Source organism: Protopterus annectens, chromosome 4.part0 (genome assembly GCF_019279795.1).
Source record: "Protopterus annectens isolate FY-2018-M chromosome 4.part0, PAN1.0, whole genome shotgun sequence".
NCBI lineage: Eukaryota > Metazoa > Chordata > Ceratodontiformes > Protopteridae > Protopterus > Protopterus annectens.
The window spans coordinates 301,330,516-301,356,609 of NC_056733.1; the positions used below are offsets into that span (position 1 = coordinate 301,330,516).

At 42.5% G+C, this 26,094-nt stretch overlaps 1 protein-coding gene across 1 annotated transcript in view; it reads right to left on the reverse strand.

Moving 5' to 3' along the window:
• Window positions 1-26,094, reverse strand: part of NOS1 (nitric oxide synthase 1) — a 1,255,637-nt gene that overhangs the window by 1,112,430 nt on the left and 117,113 nt on the right. The gene's annotated exons all lie outside the window — the stretch shown is intronic.

A 26,094-nucleotide genomic window follows, 5' to 3' on the forward strand; every position in this document is an offset into this window, starting at 1 on the left:
CTCGAATACTTAATTCATCAAATAAAACAGTAATAGTTTTTTTAAAATAGTTGTTTTAAACATAAGTATATATTGTCTGTTTCGTAAAACATTTTTAAGAAACTTGAACTTTCACGTATTGATTCGTATAATACATTCAACTGTGAACTGCGCTTACAGTGTGTCGCTAAGTAATGATAAATAAATAGCCATAACAAATAAAATGAATATATGCAAATATGTATAAAAATGGAGTTAAAAATAGATAATTATGTATATGCATATATAAATTAACCATTTCAACCTTGCTCGCATATTATACTGCTACACATTTCCATAAAAGGAAGTTAAATACTCATATTATCATTGCAACTTCCATTCAAAAAAGAATGTTATTTTCAATGGTTGAATCAACCATTCACTTAATGTAGTTTTCGTGAACCTATTAATTACTTTAAAACTTACTGTATAAAATTATATACATATACTGCAATAAATTCATATTACTTTTCATCTTTACATTAAAATGCTCACATATAGTATATAATATACTGTATATAATAAATATATAAATCTGTTACAATATTATATGTGAAAATGTAAAAATTAATCATAAATAATAATAATATATAATAAGTAAATTATATTAGTATACATTTACTTAAACAATCATTTTGCATATAATTTATGATTAATAAGATTGAATATGAAATGTATAAATGTTAAAACATATATATGTAATATATTAAATTGTGCAAATCTACTTAATTTAATAGCTACAACAATATTTATACTACGATTATTATCTCATAAGGGATTTCAAATTCAATATGCTAGCAATGAATGTAGAATTATTCAAACCTGGCCAATTATGTGCATTCAGTTTAAGTTGCCATTCCAGTTCAAGTTTTTCTAATTTAAGTTGCCACACTCCACCCCTAATATCAAATTTTTGAACATAAAGGACCACAAATTTAAACTTGTGAGAAGTTTCTGTACTAACATGCTTTGCTAGAGCATTTAGTTCATTTCGATCTCGTATAGCTCTGATGTGTTCACCAATGCGTTCTTTAAATTTTCTTTCCGTTTTTTCTACATAAAACATGGTACAATTACAACATAAGGCGCAATATACAACCTTTTCGCTGTTACAGCAAGCCTTTTCCTTCAGATGAATTTTGATACCATTTATCAAAACATCATTGGTTTCAAACACATAAGGGCAGTACTTACACCTACCACATCTAAAAGTCCTACCATACCCTCTATTTAATTTTTGTTCTAAACAATTTTTCAAATTCATGCTTTTTTTATACACTATAGGTGGAATTGTATCAAAATGACCATGTAATGATCTGTCTGCTTGAATAAGCAACCAATTTTTCTTTATAATATTGTTTATAAACCCACTGTCAGAGTTAAAAGTAGTGATAAAACTCTTGGTAAAACTTTTAGCGTCTACAGTAATTATTATTTTTTCATTATTATTGGTAGATGTTGACACAGTGGTTTTATTATCTGTGTTCCCTATACCTTTCGTCATTGATTCATTAGACAAAACAGGGGTGACCTTTTTAATTAAAGGAATAAAATATAAATTATCACGTTTGGTTACTACTTTGTGCATAATACTATCTATCAATTTGTCTGGGTACCCTCTATTTCTAAACATTCCACATAAGTTCAAACATTCTGCTATGAAATCATCTCTATTGCTGACCATTCTAGAGGCCCTAACAAATTGACCTTTCAACACCGCTCTTTTTTGAGAAAAGGGGTGACAACTATTAAAATGCAACAAGCTATTACTATAAGTTGCTTTGCGATGTATTTTAGATATAAATTCTCTTTTTAAAGTGTATTTTTCCAATAACACATCTAAATAAGCTATGGAAGTGGAATTCTTAACAGCTGTAAATTTTAGAAAGGTTGTTGTTGAGTTTATGTATACTAAAAACTCTTCCAACCTTTCAACACTTCCACACCATAAAATAAATATGTCATCTAAAAAATGTAAATAGGTCTTACAACAATTAAAATATAATGATTTAAAAATGTATTTTTTCTCCCACATGTGCATTACTGTGTTCGCATAAAGGCCCCCACATGGGGACCCCATTGCTACTCCTTCAATTTGTAAGTAAATGTTATTATTAAAAATTATAAAATTATTTCTTAAAACAATATCTAGCAGTTGATCAAATAAATTAATTCTGGCTTGGGTTAAGCCCTTATCATACAAAAATGAATTAAACCACTCCGTTCCTGTATCATGCAGAATAACAGAATACAAATCTTTAACGTCAATTGTAACCAAAATATCATTTTCATTATAATCAATGGACCCAATAATAGACAGAAAATCCCATGAGTCTTTCAACATATATTTTTCAGTTAATATGTAAGTTTTTAATTTAGTATCAATAAATTTTGCTATTGGGTAAGTTATGGACCCCTGTCCATCTACAATTGGCCTGAAAGGAGGTTTTTGTAAATCCTTATGAATTTTAGGGACTCCAAACATAGTTGGTATCCTAGGGTAGCAAACATTCATATAGTTAAACTCACCAATATCTATATTACCTTCAATAAATAAATCATAAATAATACCTCTGATGCGTTTATATGCACCATTTAATTCATTAATTGAACTTAATGCATATGTATTACTATTTAAAATACTTTCTAATGCTTTATTATAATCGTGAATGTTAAATATAGTCATACCGCCTCCCTTATCAGGCTTTATCAATCTAATATTCCTTGTATCCATAATGGTATTTAGTATATTAAATTATTTTTTTTTCAAACTGTAAGTTTTGTTCTTAAAATTGAATGTGTCCAGATTACGAAAGTCCAACTCACATAATTTTTCAAATGTTTCCAATGTAGGATGCAAGGGAGGATTATAAGAACTAAAAACATAAAGTGGTTTTATTACCTGTTCAGTATTGTGAAACAAGAGACCTAAATTTAATTTCCTAACAAATATTTTCAAATCAATGATGGAATGTACTACATTCATCTTTTTACTTGGAATGAAAGTTTCACCACGTGAAAGTAAATCACAAATGCAGTCATCAAAAGTAAAATCTGAATAATTGTAGACAGTAAAATCTCTTGTGGTATTAGTGTACTTAATGGGCCTTTTTGTAGTAATTTCATTTATTAGCATCTCCTCCATTGGCGTCTGCATTGGTTGTTTCTCCCTCTGGTGGAAGTTCCCTGATACTGGGCTTGATTCTACGACCCCCAATTCTTTTTCTGACCTTGATATTGGAATGACTGCTGATGCTGTATTAGTCTTTCGGCTCTCCGGAGTGGTGGAAATTGGTCTAATTCTAAAAAAGTGTTATCTTCCAAATCACTTTCTTCTCCTATAGTAGACAAATTACCATTGTTAACGTTTCCACTGTCATAAGCCATCATTTTAGATCCCCATTGTTGTGAAATTGGGGGTGGGGGATAAACCATGCCTTGCCCATATGAATTAAGATCATACAAGCAGGTCCAGTATCATTAAAGTGACCTCATATGCCATGCCCGGCAAAGGGCTGCTGCAGTGGCCAGGGACCACCCAGCCACAGATGTGGGCCTGACCATGCAGCCCCCACTGACAACCACCGGGGAGCTCCTCAGGTACCTTGGGGCACCCATCCCAGTACAACATCAGGGTAGGAGTGTGCAGGGAAGGCCCCAGTGTAGATTACTAGACTAGTGTAACCGGCATACTTGTAATTGTAGAGTATCTATGTGCATGTGTCAGGTCAGACTGCAGTTGTTGATGGGGTTTCCTAATGCACTGATGTCCACATCTATGGTGAAGGGCAGCACATTGTGTAGTATTGGGGGTTGTACTGTAAATGTGCAGACATGCTGCATCCATCCTGTACCAATACCACATGGGGGTCTGCTGACAAATACTTCCCTCCCACAACTACCTAGGTCCCTCTGGTTTGCATGTGGGATGGCAGCCTGCAGCTGATGAGCATTCAATTGTTCTGTTGTGGTTTGCCTATACCCCAGGCATGTGAAGTCCATGCAATGTACCATACACAGAACTGTCATCCATAGCTATATTGCTTTATATGCATGTTCACTTGTGTTGGGGTTAACTGCATTGCACCACAGTGGTCACCACAAGGGCCTATCTTATGAGAATGTAACATCCCTGTAGCATACCTCATGACCTGTCAGTGCAAGACTTCTGGACAGAGACCAGCAAAATGGGGGGACAAATGTCCTAAGGTACGGACATGTGTGAAATATTACTGTCATATAGTGGATACAAATAGTGTATACATCCCTGTTAAGATGCCAGGTGTTTGTGATATATATACAGATTGAGACCACAATATGTCAGTCCATACCTTTTCCAAATTGTAATGTGATCTATGACATGAACAATTCACCTGTAAAACCAATCAATCTGTTGGGCATCAAATATGGAGTATACAAACCTGACAATAAGCTGGATGCATATGTGTGCATACCCTTCAGAAAATATGTTATTGCAGCAGCTTGTGATTTACTGACAGCATACAGTCTGCTTGGGTACACATCTGCCATCAAGTAAAGGCACTCTGAGTAACACCAAATAACAGTCTACTGTCCAAGTGGGATAATCATTTGCTCAGTTGCCTGCAACAGAAACAGCCATGGCTTGCAGACAGCTGACAAAGCAGCAAAGAGGTCTCATATTTGAAAGGTATTAGTCAAGAGCAGGGTACAACATTATCACAGCATTGCATACACCATGGAACACAGTAGAGACAGTTGTCAAAAGGTGGACTGAATATGGGACAACAGTGCTGCTGGAAAGAACTTGACACCCCCCCCCCAAAAAATGACAAGACATGTCAGGACCTGGTCAGGGAGGCTGCCAGGGAGCATACAGCAACACTGAGGGAGTTGCAGGAAACTCTTGCTAGTACTGGTGTTCTGTAGTACCTGTGGGAACACTCTCCTGTATTCTGCATGTGCTTGACCCATACGGTAGGGAAGAAGAGGGAAGAACTTCCTCACACCAGAAAACATCCAGGGGTGGATATAAATTGCAATACAGCACATCACGTCTCCCAAAGGCATGTGTGAAAATGTGTCATGGTGTAATGAGACTATGGATCGACCTTGTAGCCACAATACGAAAAGGTATGTGTGGTGCACAAGCAACACCTCTCATAACCTGAAGACCAATATCCCCATGGGGAATCACACTGGCAGCAGTGGCCTGCTGTGGGGATGCTGTTCCAAAGCCAGAACAGGGCCTGTAGTCACAATGGTTGGAATTCTGGCCATGTCCAAATAACACCCACATCTTCCCAAAATCCATCAGGTGTTTGCAAGAATGTTAAGGATGGGGAGGTGTGTCAGCCTTCAACATGACAAAGACCTGAAGCATACATCCAAAGGTACCTAAGAATGGCTCCACCTGAACACACTCATGGTTATGGATTGGCCCAGCCAGAGCCTACACCTACACCAGATAGTAAAACACCAGTGTGACCTGACAAGGGCTGTGCACATGAGCTGCCCATGCAATCTGACAGAGTTTGGTGACCTTTGCATGGAAGAGTGGACACATAATGCCAAGTCAAGATATGCCATGCTGATAGACACCTTCACAAGAAGAGTGAATGCTGTAAATCACTACAGAGTGCTTCAATGAAGTATCATTTTAACGGTGTGCACAATTATGCAATCGCCATATTGTACATATTACAGTCATATTCTACATGTAACACGTGTTTGTTTATTGATTGGATTGCACAGGTCATATGCCACATGAACAGTGGGTGACATATTTGAATGAATTACTGCAGTCTATCATATCCACTGTAAGCTTAGAAGGTTGGTGGTGTAACAGGAACTGTGTGACCATACATTCACAGCTGGTTTGGAGGTCTGACATTCAAATGTATGCCATTAATCAGTGATGTCACTCCCCAGATTATCCCAGTTATGTATCAGAGAAACACAGGTGTTATGAGAAATAGAGCAAACATATGACCCAGACTTATACAAATCCTGTGAGGATCTGTACAGTTGTGAGATATGTGCTGTAATACTTGCCACTGTGCTATACAGGTGAACAACAATGATGTGTACATGGGTGCAGTTGTGCTGGTGAATGGCCATCACATACTAACACTAATCACATATCCCAGAGCTCTATATTGGTAGTTACATGTAGTAAAACTGGTTGCAATGCATAATGTTGAGGGCCATGTGTCATGCATGTCACCATTTGGGCAATGTGTGGTCTGTGTAACAGATTTGTGCCACCTCACATGTGTGTGTGTGTGTGTGTGTGTGTGTGTGTGTGTGTGTGTGTGTGTGTGTGTGTGTGTGTGTAACAGCCAGTGTCAAATAGCAGGTATTAATGTACATATATTGTTTCCCCTCACAGGTGGCAATGAGATTCGGGGTCCCCCCTTTTGGAAACTGATGTCATTATCTCTGTAGACTCTAACAATGATGCTAGGAATAGTGAGGTATAGGTGGGGTTGTCAGGAGATGAATCTGTGCCATTGGTTGGCATCCCACTCCTGTCCACACCATCCCCGCACACAGTGACAATACCCACACATTCCCCATCACCAGTGTCCACAGATGATGGGCAGTTGGCAGGTGGTGGCATTGAATAGGCTAGTGTGGTGACTATGGCAGGTGTGAGTGTAGATACTGGCCATAGCCAGACTGTAGAGGAGGTCCCACACAGGCAGATGGACAGGGGTGCTTGCAGGAGAAATGATGCCCATTGGGCCACTGTTGCAAGTGCCACAGAAGGAGTCACCAGACACATGTTCTGGGCTGTCATGGATACACAGGTACATAGTGAATGCCACAACACACAAATACTCAGGGTGGTGGACGCAACTCTCCCTGATTTACGTGTGGACATACATGACCTTGTTGAGGTCACATGTTGATATCCTGAGGTCATGACTAGACCATGGGTTGAAACCTTGGCAAATCCTCGACCATGGTATATCTGTGCTAGAGCATATGGTGGAAGATGGGCATTGGCCATGTGGATGTAGGCCATCACCAACAACAGATGAGTCTATGGGGCCATGCACCTTCACACTCCCTTAGTGGCAGTGACACCAGCAATACTGAAGGGAGGTTGTTGTCCACAGCACAGCGGAGCAGGCCATGACCATGTGGTCCTGTCCAGTCCTGTCAGGGGCACAGATCCAACAGACAGCAATCACCATCAGGAAGGAGTACTGGATTAGCCTTGGGCATGGTGGTGCCAATGATATCCCTGGCAGGACCAGTTCCCATGTCCGTGCCTGGAGACGGTGACCTGGACACCCTGCCATGTATGGTACACAGCTCTCCAACATACTCCTGTGTAGGCCAGCCACATGGCGTGATTGTATGCATACATACACACACACACACACACACATCTGTATCACAGTCAGGTCACCTCCAGACACACACAGCACCTCTGCATAGCCCATCTTTTGGATACCCCTCCAAACACATACACATGATGTCAACCAGGCCTCTGGCAAACCCACATTATACCCTGTGCATATAATAATACCTGTGCCACATCCCTGTCATCCATACCATCAATGCAGGGACATGCTAATATGGCTCTGCTGCACAGAGTTAATATAGTACAGTGTAGCTATGTAATACTATGTAAGGTGCTGTCTGCTTGCATTTGTTATGGGTACACATACAGGTGTATGTAATGTATTAGCCAGGAGGCATTATTGCTGTTAGTACCACTGACTGAATGTAGTCTGACATGCTGTATTCTGTTAGTGTTCCAGGTGTCTGTGTGTCTGCAGGCTGTGGCCCTGCAGACATTCCCAAGAGGGAGTATGGCAGACTGGGAATACACTGACTGTGTCATAGGCAAGGTACAGCTTTATATGTACATGTACCAGGTGTGTGTGCATGCAACAGTGTGTGAGGGACACTGTTGTCAGACAGTGTGACCTTGCATACATACCCCTTGTCACAGACAGGTAGCCTTCAAACATGTCAGCTTAGTGTTATGTACTACCACAGGCTAATACATATAGAACACATTACAGCAGTACTGTCAGCAGGTCCCTCACAAGCATACCCATTACATTAACTTCAACAGATTTACCTGTCAACACCTGTTGGCCCTGCCATTTCTTTCCCATACACTCAACCCTGATGCAGTTGATGAGGGCATGCATGATACTGTGTATGACAGGTCTGTGGTATGTATTCCTAAGTCCACCAGATGGAACAGGAGATAAAATGGTATATCCTTTGCATACACAGAGTAAGGACTGACACACATGATATGCACACAGTAACATAAACACAGTTGGCAATACACAGATTAGTAAAGCTACATTTCCACCATTAGGTGCTGTACTACTATAGATACATGACATGCCCCACATAGATTATGTGCATGGGACATAACACGCTACCTCTTACAGCACATAATGTTCTGAATGCCTCCATGGATGGTGAGATAACCCACCAGACATAGGATGTGGAGTCATGTAGTGCTTCTACAAGCCTGGACAAGAAATAGTGTAGCAGACCTTGTATCAGCATGATGTTTCAGGTGGGTATGATGCATGATGGTGACATGTGTGTCACTACCCTCACTGTGGTCAATTTGGCAACCATATCACATACATGGGCATTATTAAGGGTCACAGACCACATAAAGTTTGCCTCAAAAAAAGGTCTAAGCTTGTTTCCTGCCTTTACTGTAACTAGTCTAGTCCAGATACAGCTCGGATGTATCCAGGACTGTTTGTAAGCATGTGAGCAGTGTAAAAATGTCTACTCTTCAATTGTTCCCTTAGATCTGCTAGTTCTCTCCTCTCCTGCACTTTTACTAGCTTATTAGTCTACCACTTTACCAGTCTTCTTGTAACAATTATTGTAGCACACAAAAGTGCTACCAGCACTAAATGTTCTACAAGGAAACAGCTCCAGTACTTATTATTAATGCCCACCCCTTCAGGCATGTCTGAATGTCAGTTCCTTGTGGTTTCTCCTGTTAACCTGTTGAACTTGGCCATCCTGAGGAAATGTAGCAACTGCCTCATGTACACTGACAACCTTCTCCTCTTACCTCCCAACACTGAGACTTGTGAGAGATGCACTTATATATCCAAACTGGAAGCCACACACTCTACAGCCAAGATCAGAATAGCTGATCAAGAGAAGTAGGTCAACACTTGCACCACACCACATGGAACACATAGCCCTCCAAAACACACACAAGCACTGCCTTCACATAAAAACACAAACCACGCACCAACCTTCACGGAGGCTCTCATTACAAATCTACCAAAATAGCACAGGCCTCCAAGGCAGAAATGCACTCAACCACCATAACACAACACCAATCATGAGAAACATAACTATCCTAAACAGTGTGCCACTCAACCAAAGACCCTACGGCAAAACAGCATGCCCAACACACTAGTCATAGGTGACTCGATAGTGAGACACACTGATGTCCCACTCATAGGTTGAATAAGGAGAAAGTAACAGTCAGCTGCCTGTCAGGTGCCAGGATCTGCCACATAACGCACAGACTCAGGTCCTTCAATAACAGGTACATATATGACTCTGTCATTGTACATGTGGGTGTGAATGACCTGAGCATACCTCCTTGGACTACATGAAAAGGGATATGGAGTAGCTCTCAGATTATGTAGCCCAGGCGGGTAAGATCCTAGCTCTGAGCAGCATCCTACCATCACACAGAATGATACCACAGTACAAGCAGTAACTGATTGATTTCAACAATTGGCTATGTTCCTGGTGTTATTTCAAGGGGATACAGTGTCTGTCTGCCTGGGATGACATGATTGTCAGACCCCAATGCTTTACCAGAGATGGCCTGCATCTGTCAACCTTAGGCTTCCAGATACTGGCCAAGGCTCTTGCCACCCCTATAGTGCCTTTAAAGGCTGTGTTCCAAAGACCAAATTACCACCATGACAGCTACAAACAAATGCAATCTGAGGGTCATGCAGCTCAATGCTAGAAGTGTAAATCTGAAAATCCACTCACTCAAAGCACCCCTTAAAATGGAGAACATCGACATTTGTGCTGTAAAAGAGACCTGGTTCAAAGCAGCAGAAAGCATCCCTGTACTACCAGGCTATAACTCATTCTACACCTTTCGGCCCAAGAACTTGGACTGAAGCTCCAAAGGCAGTGGGGTTTCCATATTCATAAAGGATGCGCACACCTCCAGACTGGTAGCCCAACATATCCCATCAGAAATACTTCAGGTACAGCTAACATTAGGTAAAGCAGTGATTCAGGTCATAGCCTGCTATAAGTCCCCAACCATGTCCCAAGACCCACGCTCCATGTTCCTAAGCACTCTGGAGAATATTAGGGTCCAACCTAACACTCTCATACTGGGCGACTTCAACTACCCCTCCATTAACTGGGAAAACTACTCATGTAGCAATACACTTGCCCAATGTTTCCTGTAATTCATTAATTCCAGTGCCCTGGTCCAGCTCATTCATACGCCAACTAGAGTTAGCAACATTCCTGACCTGGTCATTACTAATATGGGTGACCATTGCTCTACACCAATAATCAACTCCTCCCTGGTTAGATCCAACCACAAACTAATCATCTTGGAAATTCCCAGCCCTCCCACCCCCCCCCCCTGCAAAGCTAACCACCATGAAAAACTTCCCCAAAGCTAACCTTGGGCTCCTAAAACAGAGGTCGGCTAACTTTGTGACACCCATGCAAATGGAGAATAGTTGCATGATTGCCGGATCATACACCAATGCACTGTACAAACACGTACACAAATGCATGGCTCTTGCCACACCCAATAGAACCAATTTGCTCTCCTCCAAAAAATGAAGCCAATCTGGTGGTCTCCTGCCATAAACAAACTCTACAACAGAAAAAAGAAACTGATGCGGAATAAGGTGAAGTCTCAAAACTGGAAAAACTCTCTTATCAGCCTCAACAAAAGTTTGAGATCCCTCACCAAATTCTTTACAGCTAGCTATGAAAACAGAATTGCAGCAGATAGTAAAGACACCACAGGGTCTTCTATAGTTATGCAAAGACATTCCATGGCAGTACCCAGATTTGCTCTAAGCTACTGCACAATGGTACCTCCTATGCCAAGCCAACAGATATTGCCAATATACTGGCCAACAGATTTAGTGCCAACTTTATCCCCTCTCTCCCCCACCAAAGACCAATCACAATACCAATAGATTGCCAGACACCCAGTATTACTGCTGCACTGTCCAAGGCCAAGAATACAGCTTCTATATGACCTGACAATATCCTTGGTTGTGTTCTACATTAACTACAGAGTGAACTGACACCTCACATGTGTGCCCTGTTCAATCACAGCCTCACCTCAGGCTTTGTCCCTACTGAATGGTGCACTGCTACAGTCATCCCTCTCCACAAAGGAGGTGCAACTACAGACTCTGGGAACTATTGCCCCATTAGCCTGACAAGTCTGATATGCAAAGCTATGGAATGCATCATCATGGACCTAATAAATAAGGATATAGGGAATCTCCAAACTCTGGATCCCACACAGTTTGGTTTTGTGAAGGGCAAATCATGCCTGCTCAACCTAGTCAACTTCTTTGAGTCGGTCAACAGAGCTGTGGATGATGGCAAGGTGTTTCATACAGCCTACCTTGATCTGGCCAAGGCCTTTAATGCCATTCCCCACACAGGAATCATAAAAAAACACTAAGCTAGGCATCAACCCCTATATCACTAGGTGGGTTGCAAACTGGCTCAAAGATAGAATCCACAGTGTGAAAGTAGTTGACTCCCAGTCAGACTGCTGACCAGTCATGAGTTGAGTCCCACAGTGTTTGGTCCTGGGTCCTCCCCTGTTTGGTATCTACTTCTCTGAAGTCCAGGCCAACACAAAGGGACTCTGGTTGACAAGGTTTGTAGACAATTGCAATTTGGGAGCTATTATTACCTTCCCATGTGATGTTGACATCCTGCAGAAAGGCCTCACTGAGACCAACGACTGGTGTCAGAACCATGGTCTTAAGCTCAATGCCAAAAAAGTGTGTCATCATCCCCTTTGGGAAAAACTCAGTTCCCATACATTAACACATCGATTGTAGTCCACTGAACACAGAAGGCTTTATAACAGATCTGGGAAAACAGGTTAACAGCAACCTCTCTTTTGACCACCACATTGCCACTGTGGTCAGAAAGTCCTTCTATGTGGCACATCTCATTACTAAGGGTTTTGCATCCAGGAAGAAAGAGATCATTGCCTCCCTCTACTCTTCCCTCATTAGGCCAATCATAGAGTACAATGCCCCATTTGGCATGTACCTCACTAGACACCTGCAACAACTGGGGAGGCTGCAAAAGTACCTCACAAAGGTGATCCTAGGCGTTAAACAGTTGTCCTATATGGACAGACTCAAACAACTCCAACCATTCTCAGTCTCATATTGCCTACTTAGAGGCAATCTCTGCTTGACTTACAAAGCCATGTCTTACTCAGCTCTTTTAGAAATGCTACATCTAAAGAAATCCCAATTCCTCCACACCACATGCTCCACAGACCTAAACCTCATTACCACAATCAACAGAACATGCTAGACAGACAGGTTCATAACCCAGAGACTGCCCATGCTATGGAATAGACTTCCCATACATGTCAAACAGAAGAACCTCACTGGCCCTCTTCAAGAAAAATCTTGCTGACTGGATGGGCAATAGTAAACTCACCCCAGGGATCACTCCAGTGACTTTACTCAACATAGGCACTGGGAACTAATGTCGGGTGGCCTGATGCCAGCGTAATTCAATGGTCTAAGCTTGTAAAGGCTCCAGGTCCATTAGCCTAGTACACACCTATGAACCTATGAAGCTAAACATCTGGATATTCCAAAGACATCTGTACAGAGGACTGGTATGGCCTGCACAAGGCTTTAACATGCTGCATGTGAGGCAGATGCCAACACCACGCTATATAAAGTAATGCCATCAGGAGGTGGAAAACAGCTGTGGATGGTACACCAGTCAAAATGGTATCAGCCAAAAAGGATATGATCTTTACCCAAAGAGACACATACACACAGTTGCCAGCAATGAACTTAGAACCCCTATCTATCTAGTTATTTCTATTACAGTGTTATGCAGTTATCAGATGTGTCATGGTGCTTATGTAATTTCTCCTAGTCCCAAGGTACTTCTAAGGTGAATGACATCAGCAGGCCTTGTAAAGTAGGGTGATGGGACATTTACAGGGTGATACACAAATCAAAATATTATAAGACACACAGAATATGATGCTCACAGACGCACACAGTTGCCAGTATTGAGATAAGAACTCCTGCCTATCTAGTAATTTCTACTATTGTGCTACGCAGTTATCAGATGAGCCACAGGACTTATACAATTTCTCTCTGTCCAAAGGTACTTCTAAGGTGAATGACATCAACAGGACTAGTAAATTAGGGTAAGGGGGAGTGTAAATGGTGGTACAGAATTCAAAATAGTATAACACACAGTATTTTATTCTCACACAAAATTAATTGAGATTAGAACTCCTGCCTATCTAGCTATTTCCACACAGTTATCAGATGTGCCACAGGTCTTATACAATGTCATCTCATCCAAAGGTACTTGTAAGATGAATGACATCAACGGGACTAGTAAGTTAGCGTGAGGGGAAGTGTAAAGGGTGGTACACAACTCAAAATTATATAACACACACAGTATATGATTCTCTCACACACACTTGCCAGTACTAGGATTAGAAATCCTGCCTATCTAGTTATTTCTACTACAGTGTTTCATAGTTACTGCATGTGGTATAGAGCTTACTGGACTAACAGCTGGCTAAAGGTGCAGATAAATTTATAACTGAGGTAAAGTATTACAGGTGGCAGAAAGTCTGCCTTAAGTTTTCCCTTATATCTTACTAGTTCTTTCTGTCTTGCACTTCAAATAGCATAATAGTTTTGCACTTCAACAGGTTATTGTATCAATAAGTGTAAAACACCTGGGAGTCATCAGCAGTAATCATTCCTCACAGAATTAGCCCAGTACTTAGTAGTCATGACCACCCCTCCTGGCATGATTGAAGTGCAGTTTTCTGTGCTTTCACTCATTAATCTGGTGCACTTGGCCATTCTGAGGCACTGTTGCAACTGCCTCATGTACACAGACACTGCTCTTCTCTAAACTCCAAACACTCAGACTTGTGAGAGTTACCCCTATATCACCACACAATGTGGAACACATAGCTTGCCACAACACCCACTATCACAGCCCTTATATACACTCCCAAACCAAATGCTCACCTTCACAGAGGCACTCAATGGACATTTACACCACCAGCAGAGACCAGCAAGACAGACACCCACCTGGCCACCACAACACAACACATGCCAAAGGAGGCATATGGCACCTACACAGTGTGCCCTTCAACCTAAGTCCCTAAGGCTAACCACCTTGCCCAATACAGTACTCATGGGTGACTCAATATTGAGGCGCACAGATGTCTGACTCACTAGATTGATTATGGAGAAGGTAACAGCCAGCTGTTTATCACATGCCAGCATCCAACACATGACGCACACAGTCAGTTCACTCCACAACAACTGCAAGTATCACTCTGTCATCATCCATGTGGGTGTGAATGACCTGAGATCCACCTCCCTAGACTACATGACAAGATACATGGTTCAGCTCTCTGATTATGTGGCCCAGGCAGGTATGACAGTAGCCCTGAGCAGTATACTACTGTCACCCAGAATGATGCTGCTGTAGTATCAACAAATGATTGACTTCAACATTGGCTTACATGTTGTTTGTCATTTTCAGGGGATCCAGTCTCTCTCTGCTTATGATGACATGATTGACAGACCTCAATGCCTTGCCAGAGATTGCCTGCATCTGTCACCCCTGGATTTCCAGGTACTGGCTAAGTCTCTTGCCACTCCTATAGTGCCTTTTTAGGCAGTGTTCCATATCACATTACCACCATAACAGCTAGACATGAAGGCAATCTGAGGGCCATGTTGCTCAACAGTAGACATCTAACTCCCAAGATGCAGTCACTCAAAGCACTCCTCAAAATGGAGAACACTGACAGTTGTGCTGTAATGGAGAGCTGTTTTACAGCAGCATATAGCAGCCCTGTGCTAACAGGCTATGACACATTCCACAGCTGTCAGCCCCAAAACATGGACCACAGCTCCACAGGTGCTGGTGTCTCCATATTCATAACAGATATGCCCACCACCAGACTAGTATCCCAGCATAATGCATTTGAGATATTTCGGGTACAACTGACTTTGGGTAATAGTGCTGTCCAGGTCATAGCCTGATATGGGTCTACATCCATGTCCCTAGACTGTCAATCCACATTCCTCAGCACCATGGCATCTTTCAAGGTCCAACTCAGCACTGACATAGTAGGAGACTTCAAGTACCCTTCTGTCAACTAGGAATGTCAACTAGGAAAGGTAGTCAAGCACCAATAGACTGGCCCAATGCTTCCTGAAATTCATCAGTTCTAATGTCCTGGACCGGCTCTTACTGACCCCCAATAGAAGATGCAACAACCTTGACCTGTGTTGATTACTTACATATGGGGCAGTTGCTTGACAACAGTAGTCAATCCCTACCTGGTCAGATCCAAACATGATGTAATCACCATGGCAATGTACATCTCACCCACACCACCCACAAAGGTAACCACCTTGAAAAAACTCTCCAAAGCTGACTTGAGAGTCATAAAAATAGGGGTGGATGACTTCACTGCACCCATGTCAATGGAAAATTGCTGCATGACTGTTGACCCATACACAAATGCACTGTACAAACATGTACATGAATGCACGGTACTAGCCATAGCCAACAGAACCAAGACACTGTCCTCCAAACAATGGAAGCCAATATGATGGTCCCCTGCCATTACGAAAGTGTACAACAGAAGGAAGACACTGTTGCAGAAAAAGGTTGTGTCCCAAGACTGATAAATCCCCTTATTAGCCTCAATAACAACTTGAGATGCCTCATGGAATCATCTACAGCCAGCTATGAAGGCAGAATTGCAGCAGACACTGGCAACAATCACAAAAGCCTTTGATAGTTATACCAACAACATCCACAGCAATACACACAAGTGCTGTGAAATGCTAACTCCTATCCCGAGTCAATAGATATTGGCAACAGTCTTGCCAACACATGCTGTACCAGCTTTACCCCTCACTCCCCCATGAGTGAACAATCATAATGGCAGATGAATGGCAGGCACCCAGCATTACTGCAGTCCAGGTTAGACCTGCATACTCCACAGGCAAGAATACAGCTTCCATGGGACCCAAACATATCTGTGGGTGTGTTCTACATGATGTACAAAGAGACCTGGCACTATATCTGTGTGCCCTGTTTGGTCACAGTCTCACCTCAAGCTTTGTTCATCCAAAATGGCACACTGCTACAGTCATCCCTCTCCATAAATGGGTAGCAACTACAGACCCTGGGGATTATTGGCCCATTAGCCTGGTAAGTCTACAATGTACAGGTATGGACCACATCATCAGGAACCTGATTGACAAAGATATAGGTAATCTCCTAACTCTGTACCCCACACAGTTTGGCTTTGTGAATGGCAGACCATGCCTGCTCAACCTGGTTGACTTCTTTGAGTGAGTCACCCAGGCTGTGTATCATGGTAAGGCACCGCATACAGCCTACCTTGATCTGGCCAAGGCTTTTGATAACATTCCTCAGTCAGGAATTATTAATTAACCCACCAAACTAGGCATCAAACGCTATATCAGTAGGTGGGTTGCAAATTGGTTCACAGAACACACAGTGTGACAGTGGCAAACTCCAAGTCAGACTGCCAAGCAGTCACAAGTGGAGTCCCAGAGGGATCAATACTGGGTAGTCTCCTGTCCAGCATCTACTTCTCAGGAGTCCAGCCCTACACAGAGTAACTCTGGATGACAAAGTTCACAGAGGACTGCAAGCTGGAAGCCATCATTAACACCGCAAGTGATGCAGACATCCTACAGAAAAGCCTCACTGAGCCAATGAGTGGTGTAGAAACCATGACCAGAAGCTTAACATCACAAAATGCATCATCATCCCCTTTGGTAAAACACTCAGTTCCCAGTAAGTACCACATCGATGGGAGCCCAATGAACACTGTAGGCATTATAAGAGATGTTGGGATACAGGTTGACAGCAACTTCTCCTTCAAACACCACATTGCCATTGTGGTCAGGAATTCCCTCTATGTGGCACATTGCATTACCAAGGGTTTTGCATCCAGGAAGACAGAGGTAATCATCTCTGTCTACTCTTCCCTAATTAGACCACTCATCAAGTATTATTATACATTTGGCATGTACCTCACTAGACACGTGCAACAGCTGGGGAGGCCACAAAAGTACCTCACAAAGAGGTTCCTAGGCAATAAACACATGTCCTACACAGACAGACTCAGAAGACTCCAGTTATTCTCTATGTCATATCACCTACTTAGAGGCTATCTGTGCTTGACTTACAAAGCCATGTCTGACCCAACTCTTTTAGAAATGCTACATATGAAGACATCCCAATCCCTCCACACAACACATTGCAGAGACTTCTACCTCATTACCACAATCGACACAGCATGCTGGTGGGACAGGTCCCCTCACCAAGAGACTACACATGCCCTGAAATACACATCCCATACAGGTCATGCAGAGCATCTAGCTGATCCTGTTTCATGGAAATCTTGATGAGTGGATGGGTAATAGAGAGTTCACCCCAAGGATCTACTTGATACAGGAACTGGGAAGTAGCATTGGGTGGCACAATGGCAGGGCCCTTCTATGGGATGGGCTTGTAAAAGCTCCTGGGCTATTAGCCTACTACACACTTATGAACCTATAACAGGAATGACATCAGCAGAATTGATAAAGTAGGGCAGTGCGTGGGAAACATATCGAAATACTTTGTCCTACAAACAGACACACTTATACAGACACTTGCCAGATGTGAGGGTAGAACTTCTACCTAACTAGTAATTTGTACCATAGTGTTACACAGTTACCGCACATGCTACAGAGCTTACTGAGCTGATAGCTGGCCAAAGGTACTGATATGGGGAATGACATCAGCAGGACTGATAAAGTAGGGCAGTGGGTGGGAAACATATCAAAATACTTCTGCCTACAAACATAATAAGAACACATTTGTCAGATACAACAGTAGAACCCTTGCCTAACTAGTTATTTCTACTACAGTGTTAGGCATTTATCACATGCACTACTGAGCTTACTGGGCTGACAGCTGGCCAAACTTGCTGATAAAGGGAATCACATTATCTGGATTGATAAATTGGGGCAGCAGGAAGTGTTGTCGGTGGGAATGGCATAAAACTGTTTCACCTACACATGAACAAACAAGTCCCTCAGTCTTGCACACACAACTGTCTCACACACACACATACACACACACAGACACATACACACGCACACACACACATGCACACACACACACACACACACACACACACACACACACACACACACACACACACACACACACACACACACACACACACACACACACACACACACACACACACACACACACACACACACACACACACCTGCCAGTATTGGGTTTAGAACTCCTACCTATCTAGTTGCTTGTACTACAGTGTTGCACAGTTATTGCATGTGCTACAGAGCTTATAGGGGTAACAGATGTCCAATGGTACTTCTAAGGTGAATGACAGCAGCGGATCTTGTGCAGTTGGGCAATGTGAAGTGTACTGAGTGGGAACAGTCTGCTAATACTTAGACCTACAGAGACACAGACACACACACACATGATGTGATATTAACACCCCAACCTCAGTACTATTACACAATGGGGCTCACCTTTTATGGTTGCATGTGCCACTGTTTAATACCAGTATGCCACTGTCCACTGCAGGATATCACTGTATGCCATTCAGGGTACCCATGTGTGTGACCTACACTGCTGTGTCTGTCCCCATGTGTCTCTATGTCTATCACTGTTTGTCTCTCACTTCTCCACATCTATGTGTGTGTATGCTAGACATATATAGTTATCTGTTGGCCATATATGTCTAACAGATGCAGATATATCACATATGGGCCACCTGGGGGTAGGCTAGCTGGGGGCAATCCTGTCTGATGTGTGTGTGTGCAGGGACAGTTAAGGTGTACATAGCTGTCTGTATGTATAGATATAGCTACACAATATAGTCATATAGACCAGTGTAGGTTCCAACATGTCCTGTAATTCTCTATGTGCAGGTGTATGCCCAGTGTGACCTTGTATAGCTAGAGTGGGACTCCATTCCAACATGTCCTGTGCTTCTCTAAGTGTAGGAGCATGCCCAGAGTGACCTTGTATAGTTAAAGTGGGATTCCATTCCAGAGATAAGTGTAGTCCAGTCCAGGGTTTTGTGTGCTACAGACGTACCTCTCAGAGGTACAGAGGACTTTCCTCAGGGTAATGGTTTGTTTTGGCAAACATTTTCTGACATATCTGTATTCTGACAGTGCAATGTATTCTGTCATTACCTAGTGTCAGACATCCTCAAATCATCACAGTGCTTTACCAGAGGAATACTAGTTGTATGATGTGTAGACTGATATTATAATGGCAGCAATGTACATTCTTGCCCAACAAGGCCAGTTGGGAGGTGTGGCTACAGCCAGTTCAGTTATAGTCCAGCAATTTGTTGATATACTGGCTGGGGGATCTTCTGCTTCTGTGGTATCTGCGTAACCTGGGATGTGATATCCTGGTGTGGCCATACCTGTCTGCTGTATATTTTTTGGCAGATTGTCCAGGTGTTTGCCTAGAGGTGTTCTCCAGTCTCCACAAACATGTATTTTTATGGCAAGTTATTTCATTATAATTGAAGAGTGATGTTACAAAATATTGACAGACATTACTGTGTTAGCCTATATAACCTTCAGACAATTCCCACTGCTGCAATCCCCTCACCCTACCAACTTTCTCAGTATGTCAGGGCAATATTTACCACACATGCCTATCATTGTACCTTTGTTCCACATTTACTTCTGCCCTTGTTCAGACATGTTCCTGTCAGAGGTTTGGTGTTATGGGTGTGGGTACAGACTGTATTGTACTGTGCAGGCATAAACATTATATACAACAGCACACATAAAAAAGACAGAAAAAAGCCATATTGACAATGACCACTGGCAACAGTACCAAGAAGCATGATTATTCACAAAAGCCCTAGCACCTCGGCTATACAGCCCTCAAGAAGTCCATTATATGTGTAGTATACTAAACATAGCACTGTGACTTTCAGGTATGCTAGCGGTAGAGCAATAGGTGTCACTGACATGCATAATCATTGGCACTGCAGTTATCTGCACATGGCCTTGTGACAGACAGTCTGTACCTAGGACAGTACAAGATGACAGCCAGGAGAACATGCTGGCCAGATCCTGGCAGTATTGACCACACATGGACATAGCTCATTGACCCCCTGCATATTGAACACATGCAACATGTTTTCATGTGTATTGAGAAAGCCCTACCAATCTGTGTTATGCTGCTATTTCCCTGCAAACATACATGTTACTGCATTTCTGTGGGTATATGGGGTGGCATACCTGTCAACAGTAGACATTTGCAGTGACTGTGCTGATATTTGCTTTACATTTTGATTCCATTTACCATACTATTATGCCCTGTCTTGGGGACTATAGGCATATCAGTGAGGAGCACAGGTGAGATTGTTATGGCATACATTTGCATGTCAGACTTGTTACCCTTCAGAGCCTTACTGCAACTGTGGGACCTGCTGTGCTATGACTGTGTGGGTCTGTGGGGGGTGTGATTCAACATTGCTGCCATTTGTAGAGCTTTTCCAGACATTGCTCTCTGGTTTTCTACAGCTGACTTGCTCTGTGGGTCTGAGGGGTAGGTATGGGACCCCACACTGTCATCAATGGCTGTTAACTATGACCCTCCCCAGTTAATTGGCCCAACACATATACTGCAGTGGGATTTGCCACCTTGGGTACTACTGCATAGTGTTGGGAGGCCAGTATTGGGCAGACATTTCCTAGTGTGCCACATAGGTGTCAGTTGTCTGCTGCTATCCCAGTAGTCCACCCCATTCCCTTACATGCATGCATGTAACAATACCATACATATGCTAGCAGAACATACTGATACATTAATTTACTGTTACGGCAATTGACTTAACTTGTGCCTGTGGCAGTTGTGTGTACGGATCTTTAGGGCTGCTTATGTTGGATGCACACAGTACACTGCCTATACATGGTAATTTGCAGGTAATGTGATGTGTGTGTATCATCCTTTTTTACTTTGTGTGTGAGTAGAGAGAGGTGTCAGCCCCTGGGTGCCTACAGTGTCAGTGTGTGTGCTATGCATTGCCTCTTTGCCAAGGCCAGGCCATACTGGGCATGCCTCTGCCTGCCTACAGGGGCTGGCTCAGGGGGTTCCTCACCCAAGTCATTCTGTGGCTGTGGGGACCTTGGCAATGGTGTGGAGCTGTGTGGCCCTTCCCCATCCTGTTCCTGCTGCAGTTGTTTCTGCAGGAACATATTGTGTAGCATGGCACATACTATGCACATGTGTGCACATATGAGTGGAGAGTACGGCAGGGCTCCACCAGATATGTCCAGGCAGGGGAACCATGACTTGTGCATCCCAAACATACACTCTATAATGATCCTGGTTTGTGCATGTGCCTCATTATGGCATTCTTGCATGGGTATGTGTGCATTTCTGATGGGTGCCATCATCCATGGCTCTAGTGCATAGCCAGCATCCCCCACCAGATGGCCATACAGGATGTCCCCCTGGGAAATCCCTGATAGAGCTGTGAGGAATGCCAGACGTGGGAGTTGTAATAGCTTCCAGGGCTGCCAGCACACACATTCATGATAATGCCCTGGGCATTGCACATGACCTGGCAGTTGACAGAAGGGAAGCCCTTGTGGTTTATGTAGACCATACCCTGCTTACCGGGTGGTGCTTTGATGTGGCTGTGCATGTAGTCTATGGCACCCAGTACCTCCAGTTTTTCAGCTACATGGTGGGACAGGCACATATTGCTGGTCAATTCCTCATGGGTGTTGGGGAAGTATATGTGGTCACGGGCATTTGGTAGCATGGCATCTAGGAATTGGTGGAGTATTCTGGATGCAGATGCCTGTGACACCCCCATGATATCCCCAGTAGGTATTTGGAAAGTACCTGTAGCTAGTATTCTTAGGGCTACACATAACTTAGTGTCCACTGGGATGGGTACCTGTCTGTTCATTCTGGATGTGAGGCGAGCCTGGCACAGCTCCACAATTTGCTGAAGTATATCCCTATCCACCCTGTAGCGCTCTACTATCTTCAGGTCATGTAGGCCCTGGTAGGTTACCCTGAGTCTAAACACTCTTCTCCTCCTCCTGAGTCTGGAGCAGTTGTCAGCATTATCCTCTTCTCCACCCTCAGCCTCTGGCACATACTGATAGATCAAGGTAATGGCAGTCCCTAACATTTTTCCAGTTAAAATTTCCCTGCATATATACACCAACGGTGCAGAGTTTGTGGGACAAACCACACTGTAAGGTGTTTCCATACTTTATACTGAGGTGCTGCATATGCTGCCTATATGATTGGCTCACTATGATACATTCCAGCTGCCACCTATATTACTCATGGCTTTGATTTGGCCACTGTAAGTGTTACAGGCATTACTGGTAATCTGTGAATGATTGCCTTTATTCTGCTGTTGCCTTTTTCTTTAATTATTATTTACTTACATCTCCTCCCACTTGCAGCTATGCAGCCATCTGCCTGCCAGCTGTATTAATGAGTGCTTTCAATGGCCCTTTGTGTGTTGCAGTATCCCATATTGCTGTTTGTACTGCATTTCCCATGTTCTGCTATTTCCTTTTATTTTCTTATGTCCTTACTGTTTAATCCCCAGCATGCCACCCAGACCCATTTAGCTAGTGTAAACAGCAAGAAATCACCCTCCCCTGACTGCGAACACACTCCTCATTTCATGGAATAAGAGTAAATAACCTCAGACACACCCCCTCACTTAGCTGTGCTTAGCTAAGCAGAAACCAGCCAACAGAGATTCAATGTATTTACAGCAAGCATGACACACCCCCTTTTCATGTTACTTGCTCCTCCTGTCTACATGATCATGTTAGAACACCTACATGGTTAGGTGTAGTCTGACACTTAGAAGAAATTTGTGATTCAGCACAAGTCCCCTCATATACATACCCCACTGCCTTCAGCCCATGTTACTGCACTACGCACGAGCCTTCCCCCTTAGCAATCACTGTTCCGGCCATTGTTTACTTTCTGCATGCCATTGCCTATAATGGCAAAATGCAGAATTCTCTAGCGTTCATGTTTTCACCCTTCTTTTATCCTTTTCTGCCCCCTCCCACTAGTGTACCGCTTCCCATGTATGGCCGAAATTGGCAAACAAATTTAAAACTTTAAATAATTTTTCTTTAAAGCTGTTTTGCATGCCAATGGCCATATATTTGGCCATTGGCATGCATAACTGCTCTAATACATGCTTTATTGAGTGCTGACATGCCTCCATTGTGTAATTTGCAGAAATGTATTTGGTTAGTAACCGAATACATTTCTGCACCTTACACTGTTCCAGCACGGAGACCTGCAGACTTCCTGGATCACTAGGTCAGCTCATTTGGATGGTTTTCACCAGAAAATGAGCTTATTAACATCCAGCACTGCTTTCCATGCTGGAAAACTGTAGGGCCACTCATGCACGTCCAAACGGCATGTACCTGGATCATGAAGCGGTCATTTTCCATGCAGGAGCAGTTACACAGCTCCTGCATGGAAAATTTTGCTTCTTGAATCCTGGGGAAAGTCTTCTCTCTTGATAATACAACCACTGAAATCACTTCTAATAGCAACTTATTAGGGATGATAGTGGATGATAATTTTAAATTCAACCTACATATACACAATTGCATAAGAAAAACTCATCAAGAGCTAGGGATGCTTTACAGAGCCAAAAACTTTCTTACCAACACAACTGAAGCTTCAGTTGTCACTACTTATCTCCACTCCATACTTCTTTATGGTGCTTGCATCCTTAATAACCTTCAGGCATCACAAAAGTCAAAACTTGAACAATATTATGACAGACTTGCTAAATTTGCAGCATATACTGCTTTCAGTATCTACAACTATATAGCACTAAAAACCCTAAATTGGTTAGAACTACCCCTTCAACTAACATACACACAGCTTTTTACTACCTATAAAATTATACAGAATCCACTTCCTTAGTACCTACAACTATATAGCACTAAAAAACCCTAAATTGGTTAGAACTACCCCTTCAACTAACATACAGACAGCTTCTTACCACCTATAAAATTATACAGAATCCACTTCCTTGTCCAGCTCTAAATAATTTACACTACTATGTTCTGAGTAAGAAGCCATGGTGGTGCAGCGGTGGCATTGTTGCCTCACAGCAAGAGGTTCTCCTTTTTGATTCTTGGCTGGAGTGCCTTCTGTGTGGAGTCTGCATGTCCTCCCCACTGTCGAGTGGCATTCGAAAGACATGCGTGAATGGGCATGCCTTCGTTGAAGGTTGGGTGTCGGGCTGCCAACTCAGCACCATAAAAATCTACTGTCAATCATTAGCGGACTGGAGTTCCACTGTGACGACCCCTAACCGGGAAAAGCTGAAAAGACAAACAAACTACTATGTTCTGAGTCAGTCATTATGATCCAATGACCAAAAACACCTGTTTGTCCACAAACCTATCAGATCTGTTGGGCATTATCTTTACTTGCACCATGTTGCTAAGGCCCGCAACTCCTTATCTTTATCCATCAGGTCAATACCCTCCCTCCCATCCTTCAAACCAATTCTGAAAGACTTCCTAGTCAAAAGCTGACTCTGTTCTTGCTCAACACCAGGATAATTATATCCATAAATATGAACAAATATGCCTTACATCTCCTTACTCTCCTTTCTTCACTAATTTCCTTACTTCAATTTCTCTCTCTTGGCTTTCTCTCTAAATATACCATGAGTTTGCTTTTCTCTCACTTCGTATTGCAAGTCCTCTTTGTATTATCCTAATTTACCTCTAATTTCCAGCTAAATTTCTCTAACTATTAAATAATTGTCATATAACTTGTATCTATTCTTAACCAATGTTTTCATATTATGTATAATTTGTTATAATTATTTAAATTGTAGTTGTGTTTTGCATTATTTTTAAAGGTTGTAAAATTATTTTTATTAAAATGTTTTGTAACACTTTGGAGCTTTTCTTCCAGGGCTGATACTGAAAATGGGGTTCTACCCAATTAGACCTTTCCAATAATCAAATGTCAATAAATAAGTAAATAAATAATTAAAAATAATAGTTTTTATGCAGCTCTGGCAAAAAAGTGATTTTTGCAGGGGTCAAACCTCCGTTGTATCCCAGTGTGAGGGTGCTTTTTCTTCCCCACTTACTCTTTTCATATTCTTACTCCAAAGCTCAAAGGGCACTAAAAGTCAGAGAAAAAAGTGACTACTACTACACAGGGCCTAATTCTGAAAGACTTTCTCTCAGTATAGGATCATAAGATCATAGGAAGTTACAAGGCTATTGGCCCTGAGGCCCTTAAAAGCCTAGCCAAGAATTTAGCTCATATTCCAACAAGTCAGCACCCTATGCCGCTGTCCAGTAGGGAGACAGGTGGAATCTCAGGGGTGTATTTTCTGTTTCCCATCCAGTTATCCAGGTTGCGCATAAAAAGGGTTAATGAGGTACTCTGCTAAGTGACCATTTATACTGAGAGCAGGTTTTTGGAATCTGGACCCCATAGTAAGCCTGTTTATAGATAGGTCTTTCACACAAATTAAGTCACTTACACTGAGTGCAGGTCTTTCAGAATCAGAACAGACACACTTAGAGCAACTCTTTTGGAATCTGGCTCTTTAAGTGATCTTGGAGAGTACAAAAGCTGTTGCATTTTATGCCCAAACATGCCATTACAGTACAGAACATATAAATAATTCTGATCAATGTCTGTCTTGAGAAAAAA